We start from the raw sequence: 19,863 nt of genomic DNA on the forward strand, positions 1-19,863 counted from the left end.
ACACTTATAGATGGCACAGGCATTCCCCAGAAGAGTGCCGGTACAATAGCTCAAAGATGAGAACAAGTGGTGAGCCAACTTATGATGGTGTGCACAAAGTGGGACATAGACCGGGAGAAAACAAAACAAACAAATAGTTGCTGCCTTATAGTTAAAGTGAAATCTCTTAACTTAGACATTTCCCAAAATATTGCATTTTTTTACACACTGGCCAGATTTGAATGACATTTCTCCCCAAAATAATGTTCGTACCGGACCACTCTAAACTGGTAGAAACATTTGTTATAAGATGCAAAAGATATTATTAAAACAAAACAAATTCTCTTTTCAGCCTGGTTCTATTTATTTTTCCATAGAGAAACAGCTATTCAATCGAACTCCCATAACATCATGACTGCTGGATAGATTTGCAACAAATGAGAAACAACCTCACAACAAATCATTGCAGATGTGCCTTTTTGTGGTTTGGGGTAAATCTGTGTATCAGGTTTTAATATATTCACAAAAAAGGGGGTTCCACCTGCTCCCAAAAAAACTTGATATGTTTCCCATGGTGCTGTGTGGCAGAGAGGCTAGTGGCTATTCAGAAATAAAAAAAGCCATTATTTTTTTGCTCAATGAAATTGATTCCTGTGGTAATATCGAGGGAAGCTGAAAATGAAAAGGGCTCAAAATGTTATTTTGAGGAGAAAAGGGGGCATTCATGTCAGGCTTTGCTGGGAAGAGGGAAGAGGGACTTTGGTGTGGGCCAGGTTCCTATTTGTGGAAGAACATTTTCGGCTTATCGGTCGAATCCCATGAGATTACTGCAGAAGCGACACAAGCCATGCTCCTAAAAGAAAATGCATCACACAAACCATAGAAGGAAAGGGGGGTAGTAGAGGGAGATCAGGGAGGTAAAACAGGGTGGATGGGGTTGGGTGACCAAAAAAAGAGGACAGGGTCACATGGTTAGTGCAAGTGAGGATGAGGAAGACTGTTTTCCTGTTACTGAGGACATCTGAAACTATTATGCTACTGCGGTAATCAGCATAATCTGTATTATCAGAAATGATTATCGAATGATATATGCAGAAATAGGTGACAGCATTATTGTGGGAGATAAAAGAGGTGGAATAAAGGGGTGTAATCAGTAGCCTATGGACCACTGGGGCAGAGGTGGGAGAACTACTCAGGAGGGGGATATGGGACTTTTTTGGAAAAATTAGTTCAACATCTACAGTGGACACACAAAAGGCCATAGCCAGCGAGCGATTGGCAAAGGGCAGGGGACCCTGACACTACCAGCCATGGACTTGATCTATGGCTTGTGATATCTGGTTAGTTACAAAGGCAGGGGATATAGGCTGGTGGCCTTCCCTCATTTAAATTATTGGTGCTACATGTACAGTGGCAATAGTCATAAAGTATTTTTTTTAGAACTGGATGTTCAGTAAAAGATTTTTGTTAAAGGAGAGCTAAGGTGATCTGATTTAACAAAACCGTTGAAATTCAGCAGATGTGGGATGTGGTGAGCATTATAACTCGGTGTCCCTGTTCCACCTGATGGAATGCCCATGACCAGATACTTCAAGTTGCAGAGGGATTCCAAGTGAGATACAAAATGACACCCTGGGGGATATCATGGGGAAGACACAGAGTTAAAATGTATATCACTTCCAACATCCGCTGAATTTCAACGGTTTTGTTGTGATATATCAGATCACATTAACTCTCTCTTAACCAAACACACACATATATATATATAACAGGTGACTTGAAGGGATACTATTAACTGCGGGAAGGGGCAAGTGCTTCAAACTTAAGCAGAGTTTCCCAACAAATATACGAAATTGCATTCTGGCATGGCACTGAAGGGATTGGTGGGATCTGTTTGGGTGAATGGGGAACAGGGCAGTTGGTGAGCCTTCATCTGCAAGAGATTCACAGTTGGGCTGGCTTCCATCATAATTGGCAGCTGGTTTCAAAGGCGTAGGACGAGTAGGGAGAAAGAGCATTAGCAAGAGGAGGCAAAGGGTGTGCATGGGACAGTGAGGTTGAGTGCAGAGGAGGAGATGGGAAAACAAGATGGCGAGTAGGCTGATAGAATCAGAGCAATAATATATGTAACAGCTTTGTAGATGAGGAAAAGGAACTTGAAAAAGGAGCGGTTGTGCATCGAGAGCCAACTGCATTGTGTTGGTGAGCAGAAGAGGGGCATGATCTGCACAGGTTGTAGATAGTGGGAGTGGAACAGTTCAGTACTTTGTCTTGATGGAGGAAGGAGTAGAGATAAAGGCCACAATGTAAGCTTGAACAGTAGTGGAGTTTGCTGAGCATGAGGTGGGAGATGACATTTTTCAAAGACTATTGAGTAGGAAATGAATATATTGTCTGAATGTTGAGAAGGTTAATGCAAGCAGCAGAGACTGTGGTAGCAATTCATTTTTTTGCAGTCACACAATGCTATCAAAGGGCACCCATGATTGGGCGCCTTCGGTAAGTGACTGATAAGGTCACGTATTCAGAGTGTAGGAGAGGGAAGAGTAGGAACGGCATTGGAAGCCAGGAGAATATTCACTACTATTTTTTGAAGAGTTCAGCATGAGGGTGCAGAGAGCCAACAAGTGATGGATAGCAGTGAGACGTGACTCTAGGCTATCTACTCTGAGTTGGCTGTGCTGAAGGAGGGAAAGGAGAACACAATTTAAGTGCCATCAGCAAAGAGGTGCTAGTGAAAGTCAAAAGACAAGGAAAGTCTTTGTAAGGCAGAGCCCATTCAAGGACCATTGAATAATGGGAAGGATTGACATTTGCGTAAGCAGAGGATTTCTTCAAAAAGGGTATATGACTGTTGCCGATTTGAAGCAATCATGGAAAAGTCCAGAAGGGAGAGAGAGGGGTTAACGATCTCAGATGGATAAGGACAGGTGTTTTATACTATGTCTTTGACCATTTGTGGAGTAAACATGTTGGTAGAAGTACAGGGTGGGTTGGTGCTGCCTAGGGTGGGTGCTATTTTGTTAGAAGAGGTAGGAGTGAAGTGGTTGAGAGTAGAATGGGTAAGGAGGAGGTTATGTTCTGAAGAAGGGTGATGGAGGGAGAAAGAGGTGGGCCTTAAGAGTGTCACACATTTTGAAGATTTTAGATGAAATAGTGAGCAAAGTAATTAGAAAGTGAGATGGCAATGGATTTTAGCTTGGGAGGTGTGAGCAAAGCTTGAAAGGTAGATGACCGTTTACATGGTGATTCTGAATGGCGAAGATTAGGTTTGTGAAGAAGGAGGATTTGGCAGAGTTCAATGCAGAGGAGTGGGTACTATGGGAATTTAATAGACTAGGAGTAGGGAGGAATCTATGATTTGCACCAGCATAAACGGTCATGAGACATGTATTTTTGAGTGTTTAGAGGTGACCCAGGCTGAGGATGGGGATGGGAAGATGTGACTGTGTGCACAGAATAGTGTTTATCAAATGGAGTTATAAGTGCATAGTGAATGTCAGAAACATCATGGCAATTGGACATGAATAGTCTAGAAAGACAGGTGTTTACATCAATAAGTTAAGCGGCAAGGGAGTTTTGATTGAATGTCCGCTTGTCACTGAAGAAGGAAAAGGAGTACATGATCAAGGGCCTAAGATGTTAAAGTGAACAAATTGAGTGATCAGAGGGAGAGAACAGGGGAGGAGAATGAAGTAGAGAGAAAGGCATGGTCAAGTGAGTTCCCACTAGAATGGCTGATCACAGATGCCGTAAAGTGAGTAATCAGATATGAGGGAGTTAAGCTCAAAGCTGGTGCCCATGGAAACCTTTGGAATGTTAGTCTACCATCATGACAGTGGGGATGTCAGTGGGAAGTGACTCAAAGATACGTTTCCAATCAAGAAAGGAGGAGAAGACCAGGGGTTGGTAGAGAGCAGAAAGTGGAAGAAATAGGAAGTAGGATTTGGTATATTCAAAAGAGGAAGAGGTGATGACAGAGGAGGCAGGAGGGCAGTGACAAGGGCCTTATTGATAAGAAACCCCACATCACCACGCTTCCAAACAGTTTAGAGTGAGTGACAGTTGGTAGCAGCGACATCATGGAGTGTTGCAGGTACATCAGAGTTATGAAGGGATATTTAGGATTCTGTGATACCAAGAAGTGAATTATGAGGCTGTTGCAGTGGTCAGTGAGGTAGGTTGTGTTGTTGCACAGGGATTGTGCATTCCATAGGCCAGGTGAAAGAGTGATAGGTTGTGGAGAAGAGGAATAGATGCTGTGCCATAGTTGAGGGGAAGAGATGAGGTTGGAGATCATTAAAGAAATGGAGCATGGGTTTGAAGGACACTGGGTATAGGTGGAGGAGGAAAATAGCTACAAGGTTAGAGAATGAGAAGAGTGAGCGCATGGTGCAATGCAGTGAAGTCAAGGAACATGTTGGAGTGTAGACAACATAGGGGAGTTAGGACAGTGAGGTAAGAATGCAGCCAAAGAGGGCGATGGTAGATGGACAATTGTAGTGAAATTAAGCAATTAAAGGATACTATTCCTCAAAATATTCTCGTAAGGGAAAGTACACTTTGAGCCACATCTTTATGCCATGAGCTTATGCCAGTGAACCAAACTACAAAATAGCAAAAACATTTCAAATGGTAGCATTATTCAGGAAACAACATAGAAAAATCCTGTTATAATATAATTTTAAATCATCAGTGGTTCTCACTTATACGAGTCCACATTAAAACAAGAATGTATTTCTCAGGTTGCATGTTTATTTTCAGTGGTAATATTATTGGTTCTTACATTTAAATACAGACGGAAAATAATATTTACAGCAATGTTTACTTACTAAGATCCATATTCTATTCACTACAATGTTGAAACTTCTTTCTATTTTAGAAAAGTACGTACCATCAACCATGTACACATCAATGCCACAGTGAATAACATGCTTTTGATACTGTAGATGATGCTTGCAAGAACTTTCAAATAATAAATTGCTTTGCAGGATCTTGTATTTGGTTTTTGTATAGAACAAACCTAGCAAAGAAGCAGAGGGCTGCTGCACATGTTGTTGTGATAAGCATATGATGTAAGAAAGGGTATGTGGCACAGTACATTCTGGTCATGCCAGTGGGATGTGAAATCAATGAACCTAGGTGACACCTAGGTATTGACTGTAAGAATAATGTCTTAAGTTCCTTCTGGAACTACAAGGACATTGCCACTGTCCAGATTACCACTGGGATGGTGTTCTAGTTGGCAGGATCTTCCTACTGCTCATGTGTCCTACTTTAAAATTGATTGGCTCTTCCAGGAAGGTGCAAATCAAGACAATTTTAAAGGTGGGGCTTTCTCAAAGTCCTGCCCATCCTAACATTATTTCTGTCAACTAAATAAAGCAATTAATTGTGAGACAGTCAATTTACTTACCAGATCCTTGCATATCATACCATGTGAGATCTGATGAACACCAATAGGGATGCAGATGTTAATGACTAATCACAAGATTGTTGACATATTTTTAGCAAGTAAATTAAATGTCGTGTAAAAAGTAAAACTCATTTATATAAATAACTATACACATAAATCAATCTTTATTATCATATCAACAGAACTAGAAACATTAGATGCACATTTTGGATAGGGGCTACTGATGCATTCCTCTTCATAACTCATAAAGCCGATCGATGCCGACACACTCCCACCTTGCCTGATTTGACCACAGGCCTATTTGGCATAGGGTTAACTCCTAAAATTAGGCCATTAAAACTTTAGATTTGGGCTGAGTTCCCAAGGGAAAGTCTCTCCTGAGCTGCCAAATACACAGCAGAAGACTCACTCGCTGAAACTCTGTGGAACGTCAAATGCAATTTCAATGTGCATCTTACCAACACCTAAAAATAGAAGATACATAAACACTTATATGCAATTTCATTATTAAACACCAACCATATGAATGAAAGTTCTCTGGACTGCTAAGCAGATTTCATGTGTTTCACACTATTCTCAAAACGCACACTTTTAATCGAGATTAGAATATTTGCAAGAGTCTTTTGCTTATAATCTTTTTACAATTTTTTGGGGATAATTTTCCGAACCTGTAAATGATTATACCCCTGATAAAGAGAATTGCTTCTCAAAATGCGTTGGGTTCAGTTGTCTTTACTTATAATTGGGTTCAGCTGTTTTTCCTTTAAATTATTAGTACGTTTTTGTTAATAACAATTAGGATGCCAAATACATTTTGTTCTCAATATTGTATGATTACTTGATACTCCAAAATGATGTAAACCACAACATCATTATTATGCATATATTGAATTTTTGGTCTTTTTTAGCCACATATTGCAGGGGACGGGGTTAAAAAATTGGGAACCTTTTTCTCTTTCATCATTAACGATTTAGCAGGTAATGGGTAAATGTAGTGGTATTTTCTAAATTCTGCTAGATTTACATAAGCCCAATTCTGGGTTGGGAGGTAAATGTACCTCTGGCGATATTCCAAGGAAATACTGCAAGCATTAAATGGGGCATGTTTTAATTCCAGAAAGCTATCTATTTTTAATCACACCTCAGAGGTGGAGATAAAAATTCAAAATCTGCCCTAAATAAATGTGTCACTTCTTTCATTGCACAGAATGGAAGCACAGGGTCTTCCGTTCTTACAGAAATAAAGGTTTATAAATGGTAGGGGTGTGAGGAAGTGGGCTTCTCTGACGCCCCCTCTCACAATCTTGCAAACAAGTGTCAGTATTGACCCTTTTCTGCATTAAACCCATCGCACAATCAGATTGAATGTGCTTATTTAAAAGAAAAAAAACCCTCTGGGGTTACCACTAGCTGAGGTGACATTTCTGGAATACCTCTGGCAGAATTCCAGAATTCCCACACATCTGCCAGTGGCAATCTCTGAATAGGGCATACCAGCAGAACTACCATTAGACTAGCAAATAAGGTAGATGACACCAGTGGTAGTTCTGCAAAAAATATCCAACCAACACCCTTCTCGTAATGGACTCCCTAAACGCATTGTTCACTGAGTATTTTAGCTCGTTCCCTATTCACCTTACCTATTAACAGAACACTAGATTCTTCAAAAGATTACTATGCCCACACACAGGGGTAACCCTATCCTGTTCCATAGTCACCCTGTCACTGTCAGTATGCCCTGTGCCCTGCTCAGACTCTGCCACTCACTTGCCAACCTGCCACATATTTGTCGGTTCCTCTGCCATGTTTCTCATGTTCACCGAGTTCCTGACTTTTAAATGAGATGATCATTGCTAATTAATATGCCTCATCTTTTGCTAACCGGGCAAGGATTTTGTTGGTCACTGCTCCACACTTGACCTTTCAGGGATGGTCAATGTTTTACCTTATAACTGTATTCACTCTCTCATATGCCAGTGTACTTAATTTGGTGGTGCCATGTCTAGGTTTTTAAAAAGAGGAAAGATGATTTTCCCCCCAAAAATGCATCAATAACACAAAATATTTTTTGTGTTCCTTTTGTACATTCTGTGACTGACATCTGACAATTGATTTCCAGCTTCCATTGAAATGTTTGCTTTTGTACGTAGGCAAATGTAATTAAAATAAAATTAAATCAGTTTTATAATTTCTATATGATTTGCCATACAAATATAAATGCTGGGACAAAAGCAGATTTACATTTGTCACCTTTGTTTTGGAGGCATTTCGTTCATTACCGTTTTTTCCAATGGATATCAACATTCGCATGAATTAGAAAAGACACTGAGTTAGTTCTAAAGCACATGCTTTGTTATGTTTTTACTAGAAAAACATCAAGTTAGATACTAGGAAAATGTAACACCATTAAGTGCTGGCATATACTCCCTCATGCGGTGATCTAACTGAAAGTTCCTTTTTTCCGGGCTAAGAACATAAGCCTGCTAAAGCTCTAGGAGTAGGACGCATAATGGCGGGCCGGATCCCACGACACAGCAGGCATTCCCTTCTAACGTCCATTGTATAGCTCTATGGCATTAGGCAGTAGATTTCCATCGCGATACCACATAAAGGTTTTTCTATGATCTGGCATTATTGGCACAATGACTTAGTTTGTTGAGTGTTCTTATTTGTCCTACTTCTATATAGGGATTTTCTCAGCATGGGACCCGGTTTCATCCATTTAACCAGGCTGCTCCCTGTGTTGGAAAATAACACCTTTTGTTATTTGTGTTTCTAATTTGCTGATGGAGCTGCAAACACACTGAACACATCTCTGTTTTCAATCTGCAGGTACCATGAGCTCATTGAACAATCCATCGACCCCTCTGTGGTGTCCCCACTTGATGAAGAATGGCTTCACAGAATCTATTCAGACATCCCGGAAGAGCTCTGCAAGCGGCGGAGGAAACCACTTCAAGATTTGACCCAGGTGCGAACGGGATGCTGGGCACTCAATCCATTACTCTCAATGCGTAGCTGTCCATCAACTGCAGCGTGAGGGGAAGAGAGGTTGACGTGTTTGAAGAGGAGCAGTGTCATTAGTTCTGAAAGTAGAGCCATCTAAACATTGAGCGTGACCTTTATAAAAATGAAAGTGATACTTAGTTGAAACAATGGAACCAAAGCAGAGGTACATGAGTACATGTGTATGTCTGGTAATTATGTACTGCGGTTACTTCCTTAAACATTTTTTATTTATTTTACTTCTATTTTGCAATGAGTAGTCATGGATTAAAAACATATATATAGCAAGCGTCCAAAATTACCATTTTGTAACCTAGGGTCCTTAGTTCTAACATAGGCTTTAGAACACGACGATACAATTGTGTCGTTCAAGGCAAATCACAATCTCTTTTTTGCTCAAGTGAAGCATTACAGCGGGTAAAGTGTTAAGGCTGTTAGCACCCCGGGTTACCAAAGCGGCAACCAAGCATGCTAAAAAAAAATATTTTTCTTCCTATAACGGTACACCTGTAGCATTCCGTTGTATGAAGGAAAATCCTTTACCAACATGGCCATCATGGAAAGGGAGGTTCTGCGCAGAGAGGAAGGTACGGCTGCAACGGCGAGTGCCGCTGCAGTAATGTAAATTGGAGACGGGGGCACGAATAAAAAAAGGGGTTGGGGTTTGGGGTAAGATGGCGGCAGGGGAGCCCATCATCAGGCGGCTTGGAATGCAAGCTTACACCAGCGGTGCAAGCCCGCTTACCTAGCCACCTAATTGGCTGGCACCTCCCGCCTGGGTGCTATGTCTGGTAGATTACTGCTGCCCAAGTTAGTGCTCCTGAGCGAAGGTAGGGGCCTCTAAGTAGGCTTCACAATCACTTAGCACGCAGTGTAGCCCAATGTTAAACCTATCAGAGCTTGTGCAGGGACAAATAACATAACACAATATCACAGTTGGCTTCTTAGGCCAGAACATGCGCATGTCTCTTTTCCCAGTGAATATACATAACAAAGAATGCTTGGAATGCAGCGTTTATAGGTGATAGACTGCATTCCAAGCTTGCTAATTGCCTAAATATCAAGCACTGGAAACACTAAGAAGCATGGAATGCAGGCTTCTGTGAGCGGTTAGAACTTCCATGCTATATATTTTGATTGTCTAAAGAAAAGAAGACATACTTTAATTGTAGATATGTGCTGTAATTATGTGCAGTTTTCATTCTCATACTGTTACTATTACATCTCCTTTCATCCATTTTACCATCAAATCTTGTTTTATTTGTCTGTTATTAAACCAGATCCCATGTATTATTTGCGTAAAGAACTTAATTTTGAGGTTAATGTTTAGAGTAAAGTTAATCCCTGTTTCTGGAGCTATGCTCAATCTCTACCAAATACAGAAAACAAAAATCAAGAAAATAAAGCCTAGTGAAAACTTTTTTTCCCTGTAAGTTACTTTTTGGAAATGTCATTTGTCCTGACCAATCAACATCCAGTAAAACATTAATAATGTAGCTCTGATACATCAGTGCTGTTGTAACAAACGTGTGAAGGATTGCCATTTGGCAAGGGTGTAGAAGCCCTGGTGTTTTTTTATTATTTTTTAACTATAAAATGATGCAGGTCATTCTCTCTCAGAGAGGGAGGTCTGCTAACCAGACCGTCTCCACAAATATTGCATTTGTCAAACTGCAAGCTGTCAGGCATAGTCCAATCACATGCTGCACTAACTTGAGTGTCCCTTCGGCATGCAGAGTTGTTTAAAATGTTGAGTCCAATTTGCTTCAGATGGAGAATTGATCTGATATGGCAATTGGGTAAAATGGTTCACTGTGTTTAGATAATCCCAAATGTGGGCTGTTTTTTGAAGCTATGGCATTAAGCATTACTGCTGAATCTCTTTGATAAGAGATGGTGCAATGAGATTTGAGCCAATTCGTGTATCGCATTCTGAGTATTTTGATTATATTTTATCTTCTGCTCTTAGGTAGATGACGTAAACCACTAATCTTCTTTTGTAATTGAACTTTTCTATTAGCAACTTCTTGATCAAATGTATGCTTATGCATACAGGCTGGTTTGGGGTTCAACGAAGGTTGCGATTTGAATATACTCATGACTGAACAGTAGTTGTCATCTCGCTCAGCTAACGTAAGATCCTGTTTATTATAGCTGTAGTTTAAGCATGATTATAGCTCTGCGACTGATTCTGCTGACCATTTAAACCTATTACGTCCCACCTGCAATTGGAGTGGCGTAGTGTAATAGGTTGGTTGAGAAGGTGTATTGGTCCAATGCCATGTTAAGGATAATAGCTCATGGTCTCTATGAACTTGTGATAACACTTGAAAGTCTTGGATTGTGTCCACCATGTGTCTCAGAACAAATATATAATCTATAAAAGCTGATGAGTTCCATCTCCTCCAAGTAGGTTTAGGTGGTATGTCTCCTGTGAGAGTTCCATTTAGCATGACATATTGTCTGTCATGCATACATTGTAGCCATCTCTGAGCTACTGTAGATAATTCACCAGTGCGATCTGGTAGACAGTGTGTGTTCAAGTATCCTGCTACAATTACAGAGGTGACAGCTGGGTCAAGAATAATTAGCTCAAACACCTGCTGTAGTTGTTTGAAAAAATCAGATTCAGTGATCCCTAAGTGGTTCCAATAGATATTCAAAAACTGCTAATGTATTGGCAGCTAATTTAATTTTAACTAGTTGCATGAATCTATTGGGAGTCACCCATGGTTCTAAACTGAGCCTAATGCTTATTTTGACAGCTACCAAAAGGCCTGCCAAAGGTCTACCCTTCGCAAGCGATCTTTGCCAGGAGCAAGGTAAATATATAGCCTTGCCATATGGGTGCTTCATTAAGCCAAGTCTTTTGCAACAATACAATGTCATATGAACCTAGGGGATTATGTTCCTTCTGCAGCAAATGCCTAAAGCCTCTTGTGTACCAGCTAGCTAATGTATAGAATGTCTGTTGCTTGGAGATGGATTGGTACACCTCTACTGAATGTTCAGTATCATTAAGGTGTCTATGAACCCATGTGGTCTGTTGTCAAATATCTGATCCAGATTCCACCTCAAGGGGCCCATGTGAATTAGTGATGTTAACCATAGGATTAGGGCCAGGTTGCACATCTGTCTGGTCGTTTTATTTTGTCATTTCGATCAGGGTGAAGAGTGTTTAAGAATAAAGCCCATTTGGAATAGGTCATGTTTGGCTTGCCATATGGTATTCAAAACAATGCCCGATTGTATCCATAGTCTAGCTTCTGTAAGATCCTGATGATTGACGACTCAACTTGTGAAATATCTGAAGTAGGCGAATCTTCCAGTACCGGAATGTCTCTAAAAATGCCTAATATGCTTGATGTATTTAATGTATAAAATTGATACATTCTACCTCTGCATTGTAATAATAAAGTGTGATGTATAGGCAGGACTGTGTGACATGTCTCATGTGGAACATGTGTTTTTGATATCATTGCTTCAGTTCTTGTATTAGTCTTATGGCCAAATTATATAGGTACGGTGATGCCGTAATGTTGTGAACTACTGAATTGATCTATCAAGGGGTTCACTTTGATAGGCAAGGCCATCTAAAGGCCAATTGATTTAGCAATCTCATTCCTTCTCTGTTCCAGAGTCAGAAACAGGTATTTATTCACCATGATCTTCTTGTTCTCCACATTTGCTACAGGAATTTGATTGCCTATTTCATTATTGACGATTTGCGATTGAGCCGCTTGGATAAGATCATCCAACGGCACATATTCCTCAGAAGAGGACATGACGCCATGCTCAAGTGAGTCCAGAGCAGATTGTTTGAGATATTTTTTTGCCTGAGCCATTTTGGCATATTTCTTGATAATTTGGTTCTTTGTCCGTAAAATCGGTTTCTTAGATGGTAATGTGACCGTCTGTATGAGGTTACGCGATCTTGTTTGCAACGGCTTGAGTGGTAACTTCTGATTTTAATTTTTTTTTGTCGCTTGAGTAGGTAATCTATTCTTATTAGGGAAAATTGTAAAAGTTGGATGTGTAGTTGTTTCTACACGTCTCAACAATTTCAGTCAGGTCCTGCTTTCCTTGTGCATGGTTTCCTTTCAATGCATCCATATCTGTGTTTCTTTCTAAAGATGTTGGTTGGAGCACATCTACCACCTTTTGTGTACATAAATCAATAATATTTCTACTAGGCTGCATCCTTGTTACCAATACATCATTTGGGGCTACAGGTATGGGTTGGAGCAAATCTAGCACCTTTTGTGTACATAAATCAATAATGTGTCTGCTAGACTGTGACCCTGTTGCCAATAAGTCATTAGGGGCTGCAGTCAGCTCAGACCTGTAGGCTGATCTTTCTTTTTTATAAGCGCCTTGATAAAGTAACTCAGCCAGTAATTTGTTATTTGTTTGAATTTTCTCATCCATCACTTTATATAGTTTTGCCAGCATGAGAGGTGAGAAGGTAGCAGATGAATTGAAAAACATGGCAGGAGATTGAGATAGACTAGAGAGTGGTAGGGGTGGGGGGGGTGTCCGTGTCTGAATGCAGACATTACATGGGTAACTTTGTCATCATTCAAAGTTACTGGTGCAGTTGCAGCAAGTGTGGATGCATGGGATAAAACTACTATTGGACAGAAAACTGTCTCGGAGTTGCCATTATGGATTTCTCTATCAACTGTGGTGGGCACAGGAGTGGTCTCAAGGTTTCCATGAATATGATTATCCGGACGTTCCATGGACCCACGGCAGATCTACTAATAGGGGGTGGTAAATTTAGAAGTGCACCCATTTCTATGGACTGCTGATCCGCTAATGCTTGGACAGGCATGTTCACCATAATTACACTAGTGGCCTGTTGTGATGTTACATCATCACTTCATTCCACCCGGAATGAAGAATGCTTTCTCCCCCACGTTCCACCAGGAACGTAATAACTCATTCTCCCAACCGACCGCCCTCGCCTCCGGGGGCCGTAGAATAAAGCTCCCTAACTCACCCATTACTGCCTCCACGCTTTATTTCATTGGCGACGAGGCTTCTCCCTTTCCCCGGTGAGCTGCAGCCGGCCCCCGGAGCTCCTCTGCTTGCCCTCCTATCATCCTCCAGCACCAGCGGCGGCCCCCGCGGCTCTTTTCCATTGCCGCTCCCGCCTGCCTCCCCTCTCCCCAGCCCCGAGAGAGAGGGGATAAGGGGCCACCCGACAGTCACAGAACACCGGGAGGGAACAGCAGGTACCGATTTCTTTTGTATTTGGGCCGCAACAGCGTAGCGCTCTACGCGCGTCTTACAAACAAACACCAACGGCCGTTTGAGGAAAGCACCTCACAACGTACCCTACGTGCCGCCATTTTGCATAGACCCTCTTCCACCGCGACCACGCTACGGATCTCCAGCAGCTGATCACAGCGGCCCCAGGGATAAAGCCGTGCACCACAGCGCCCCCACTGGCTGCAGGAGGCAGTGGAAGGGACAAAACACCTAAACACCTTTCACTCTCAGTTTCGCTCCCAGAGACTCCATAAACCACCATACTCAGCAGCCCCAACTATATAGCCGCGCACCACAGTGCCCTCACAGGCTGCAAGGAGCAGTGAAAGGAGCACAGAGACACATTGTGAAGAGTGAAACACATGTTCAGAACGGAAACAAATTGTTGAGAGTGAAACACAGTATAAGAAGTTTCAGTTCGCCCCAGAGTCTCTGTGATTCAGACAATTGTGCACATGCCACATAGTGCATGTAACAATTTGCAAACATCAGACAACTGCACTCAAGCACACTGGGCAATCACAAAAAGGACAAACTGAACAGTGGAGTGACTACTCTTTAGAGACACAGCAGCTCACCCCGCACGCTCCACTCACAAGCCAATCATGCAAAACGTACCACACCCCACCAAGTTTCTTCCTTGCCCCGGTACCCCAACATGCCCCGGGAGCAATGGCTAGACAGCTTTCAGATATATCTCAGAGCCATTGGTGGCGGTAAATTCAATGACGATCTCAAGGAAGCAATCCTCCTGAACTGCATAGGGGCCGAAGGCCTAAGGTTATTCAGGGCACTTCCTGAGCCAGATGATGCAGGGGGCGACGGCAACTGAAAATTTGACACTGCATTGGCCAAACTCACCAAGCATTTCGGCAGTAAGACAAAAGTGGTTTTGGAGAGGTACAAGTTCTTTTCCCAGAAACAGGCCAAGGGTGAACCAGTTGATACCAACCTAGCCTCCCTCAGTGTGCTCATGTCTACGTGTGATTTTACTGGTGTTGGGGATGAATATTTGAGGGACCAGCTGGTACTCAATGTAGCAGATCCCCGTATACAAACTTGATTACACTTTATGTTGCATTTCTCCAGCTTGAGGGTGAGTCCACTTCTTTGGATTATCTGTAATACGCCCATTAGTTTGGCGTCATGCTCTTCCTCAGTTTTGGCTGATATGAGAATATCGTCCTGGAAACATTGTACTCCATCGAGGCCTCCGAAAAGATGCGACATGAGTCTCTGGAAGACTGCTGCGGCGGAAGCGAGCCCGAATGGCTTTCTGTTGGACATGTATGCTCCCAAAGGTGTGACAAATGAGGTGAGGGCTTTTGAGCTGTCGTCTAAAGCAATTTGGTGGTACGCTGAGGAGAGGTCTAAGGTGCTAAAATAGCTTGCTGGTTCCATGGTTGATAGGAGTTCGGATATGTTAGGAAGTGGTTGTCTGTCGACCCATATGTTTTTGTTGAGGTCTCTTAAGTCAACACACATCCGTATGGAATTGTCGGGTTTCTTTACCAGGACGATGGGGGCAAGCTATTCAGAACTCTCTATGGCTTATATAATGTTCTCATTGCATAGATGTGTGAGTTCATCTTTAAGTGCTGCTTTAGTCCCAAAGGGGACTCCACGCACTCGATGGACCACAGGGACAGCACCTCTTTTCATTCCGGGTGGTGACGGAGCCTTGGTAGCAGCTGTGAGGAGTGTACCTCAAAACACAAGGGGTAACTCCAGAAGAGGGAGAGTTTCAGTGTATGACAATCAAAACCCCACACGCTGTCAAAAGTGTGGGTGGTATAAATGCCATGACGCTGGGAAGATGTGCCCTGCTAACAATGTCGAGTGCTACAAATGTGGCTTGTTAGGTCATTTTGCCAAAGTCTGCCGTAACACCCGAGGGAGACCAGGAAGATCCGGTAATGCCAACAGACAACCCTTCAACAAGTATGGGTCTGTGAAGACAGTGGACTACGACCAAGTGTCAGACAGCATGTTGTCCATCAACCAGACATGTCCACAAGTGCAAATCCTCACGGTCACCTCTTTCCAAGAATCGAGCGGCCCATGGGTTAACATGTACGTCAACGACATACCCTTGAAGGTAATGGTAGACACAGGGTCCCCCTATACCATGGTGGATCTTGAGACCTTTGTGAAAGTACTTTCTGGTAAAGTCCATGATCTATGGAACTCCTTGGTGAGAGCCAAGGGGTATGGAAAAACCCCTATTGACATCATTGTGTACACATGGATCAAACTCAGGTTTCACGACAGACAAACATACTGTAAGTTGTTTGTAGCCAAGAACGGTTCCTCTGTAGTAGGATGGGAAGAGCAAGCGGCCCTCCAAGTGAAAATCCACCCTCGGGAAGATATTCCTGTATTGAGTGTGCTCAAAAACAACACTGACATCAAATCCAATTTGGCTCAGCAATTCTTCAAAGTGTTCTGCAATAAAATCGGATTGTTTAAGGGTTTCCAACACAGAATCATATTGAAAAGAGGTGCTGTCCCCGTGGTCCATCGAGTGCGTGGAGTCCCCTTTGGGACTAAACCAGCACTTAAAAATGAACTCACACATCTATGCAATGAGAACATTATACAAGCCATAGAGAGTTCTGAATGGCTTGCCCCCATCGTCCTGGTAAAGAAACCCGACAATTCCATACGGATGTGTGTTGACTTAAGAGACCTCAACAAAAACATATGGGTCGACAGACACCCACTTCCTAACATATCCGAACTCCTATCGACCATGGAACCAGCAAGCTATTTTAGCACCTTAGACCTCTCCTCAGCGTACCACCAAATTGCTTTAGACGACAGCTCAAAAGCCCTCACCTCATTTGTCACACCTTTGGGAGCATACATGTTCAACAGAATGCCATTCGGGCTCGCTTCTGCCGCAGCAGTCTTCCAGAGACTCATGTTGCATCTTTTCGGAGGCCTCGATGGAGTACAATGTTTCCAGGACGATATTCTCATATCAGCCAAAACTGAGGAAGAGCATGACGCCAAACTAATGGGCGTATTACAGATAATCCAAAGAAGTGGACTCACCCTCAAGCTGGAGAAATGCAACATAAAGTGTAATAAAGTCTCTTACCTTGGCCATTCCATCGACGCCAGGGGCATCCGTCCCAAGAAAAAACTCCTTGACACAATACTGAGTTTAGCTGAACCCACCAACAAAGACCAATTGAAAAGTTTTTTAGGAATGACGGAGTACTACTCCAAATTCGTGAATAACTATGCCAACAGGACACAAAACATGAGAAATCTCATGAAGAAATCCAACAGATTTGAATGGTCCACAGAATGTAAGAACAAATTTGAGAACCTCAAGTCTGACATCAACCAAGCTCCAGCCCTCAGCATGTTGATTATAAAGCCAAATCGATAGTGTCAGTAGATGCCAGCAAGATCGGCCTTGGCGGAGTACTAGAGCAAAAACAGAACGGCAACATCGTAACCACCACATTTGCATCCAGAGTGCTAAGAGGTGCTGAATTGAACTACTCCACCATCGAGAGAGAAGCTCTGGCTGTCAAGTGGGCCCTACAACTTTTCAGAAATCTAATTTGGGGTCTACCTATCCTCCTAAAGACTGATCACAAACCTTTAGTCAACATCCTACAATCCAAAATGCCACACCTTATCTCACCGAGGATAAGGCGTTGGTTTCTAGACATTATGCAATACAATCTTCAAGTTTGCTACAGTCCTGGTCCACAAAATCAAGTAGCAAACTGCCTTTCGAGGCTACCCACCATTCAAAGTAAACAAGATGTTGAAAATGAGGATCAAGAAGAGGATATTATAGCCACCATAAATCCTGCCATACCCTCCGACGAATGGACATGCATCACCAAAGCCGACACAGAACAACAGGAAATCAGAAAAGCCGTGATGAACGACTGGCTTGGTGTTGGGGAAGAGTTGGCGAACTTCCCTCCATTCAAAGATGAGATATCCATGAATGAAAATCACATCTTTAAGGGAAATAGAGTGATTCCAGCCGTGGCCCTCAGAAAGAAACTACTTGTCCTAGCCCATGAAGGACCTCTGGGAAGGAGTTTGACTAAGAACAGAATGAGGAACAGCTACTGGTGGCCCAACATGTGGAAAGAGGCAGAAGAGACAGTAAAGAACTGCAGTGCCTGGGCTTCCAGTGACAAATCAAAAATCTTAAGGAAAACTCCACTTCAGCCTGTAGAAACACCCAAACATGTATGGTCAAAGCTGGCAATAGACATTATGGGCCCCTTCGAAAATCTGGAGGAAGTGAAAATATTCATCATTATAATCGTCGATTACACCTCCAAATGGACCAAATGGGGTGTGGTAGATACCAGCGCAACCACAAAGAAAGTCACTGACTTCTTAACTGAAATATTCAACAGGGAAGGTGACCCCAGAGACATAGTCTCAGACAACAGGTCCCAGTTCACCTCATCAGAATTTCAAGAATTCCTCGACAAAAAATCCATCAACCACATCACTAGGTCACTTTACCACCCAATGTCCAACGGGTTGGTGGAAAGAATTAACAGACTGATAAATAGCGTCATCCAACTGGCCACCGCCAATGTTATGCCTTGGAGAGAAACCCTCAAGGAGGCCTTGTACGCATATAGAACAACGCTACACTCCACCACCAACGCAGAGCCTTTCACCTTGATGCGGGGCAGAACCGCAACTAACCAATTGAGACCAGCATGGATCTTCTTAGACACCGGTGAGGCAAGAATGAACATGGAACCAAAAATGGACATGGAACAAATCCACAAAACTATAAAGGAGAAGCAGAAGAAGTACAAAACATACTACGACAAAAGAAACGGAACAAACCAGATGTTCTTTCAGGAAGGAGACTGGGTATGCATCAAAGAACCCAGGAAAACACTCAAGGGTGAATCCAAATTTAGATCTCCACAAAAGGTCATACACTGTACGATGGAAAGAGATGGTCCCACGATGACCTCGTGAAAATAACCAACGACACCTGCAAACCTAGCACTTCCAAAAACTATTTCAATGACGCTTGGTCAGGAGAGAACGTGAAAAGAACAACCAACGACACATGCAGACCTGGTACATCCACAGACTCACAAGATGGCATAAGGTCAAAAAGTGAACATTTCTCTGAAGAGACATATGACCCCAGACATACAAGAAACAACGAACCCTGTCACACCAATGAGGAAAAACCTGCCAAGAGTCTGTCGAAAAGGAATCGCAAGATTATCCATAACTTCAGCAACAACGGCATCTACTATTGACCACATGTCAACTTTTATTAATTTAACTTAGCCAATCATCCCATCCCCCTTTCCGTGTCCCCCCTTTTTCCGTTCCCTTCTTTCCCATAGATAAGGAGATGTTGAGATGTTACATCATCACTTCATTCCACCCGGAATGAAGAATGCTTTCTCCCCCACGTTCCACCAGGAACGTAATAACTCATTCTCCCAACCGACCGCCCTCACCTCCGGGGGCCGTAGAATAAAGCTCCTTACTCACCCATTACTGCCTCCGCGCTTTATTTCATGGCCCCATTCTCTTAGTCCTAAGCCCCTTTAAATGTGCATAACTGATGATGAAGTAGCTACTACATATTCCATTCTTCTACTTTAGATCTCCTACAGCACCTAATCTCTACTCTGCCTCCTAACATCTGGAATGTGAGGCAGAGAATCCATCACATTAAGGTGACATCATCAAAGCTGGTCCAGAGTGAATGTTATATGTAGCCTGTGTATTTCTGCCAGGAAGCTACTATGAAGGTCTTGGTGGTTGACATAGAGGTGTAGCTGCACATTTTCAGGATATGTGCATCCTCATTGTTTACCCTGACTGACAAGCCCTCTTTATTGCGACCCACATCAATCCATCAGACTTGGATTAAAACATGTGTGGGATAGCAAAATGGTGCACAATTTGAAGAAGTTTGCTTTACTCAGAAAATGGAGCTGCTTCTGGACATATGATTGTATGATTGTGTTGAGGGAAGTCATCTTAATTAGCGATGACACCAGGACATGTTAGGTCTGCAGAGGTGTACATTGTAGGCTTAATTTCACAATGCAGAAGGGGTTAACAATGTTTGTGGCATTGTGCCGTAGGTCTAATCCTCATAATCAACGTTTTAAATGTGTGGGTCCAGGACGAGAATACAAATTAGGCAATTA

At 42.5% G+C, this 19,863-nt stretch overlaps 1 long non-coding RNA gene across 1 annotated transcript in view; it reads left to right on the top strand.

The window, feature by feature from the left end:
- Positions 1-9,032, top strand: part of LOC138513073 (uncharacterized) — an 85,334-nt gene extending 76,302 nt beyond the window's left edge. The window contains exon 3 of the long non-coding RNA XR_011281688.1: positions 8,228-9,032. This is a non-coding gene — a long non-coding RNA (uncharacterized lncRNA). The remainder of the gene's footprint in view (positions 1-8,227) is intronic.
- Positions 9,033-19,863: the final 10,831 nt, after the last annotated feature.

This window comes from Ambystoma mexicanum, chromosome 12, assembly GCF_040938575.1.
Source record: "Ambystoma mexicanum isolate Mex_15411 chromosome 12, UKY_AmexF1_1, whole genome shotgun sequence".
In the NCBI taxonomy this organism is placed as follows: domain Eukaryota; kingdom Metazoa; phylum Chordata; class Amphibia; order Caudata; family Ambystomatidae; genus Ambystoma; species Ambystoma mexicanum.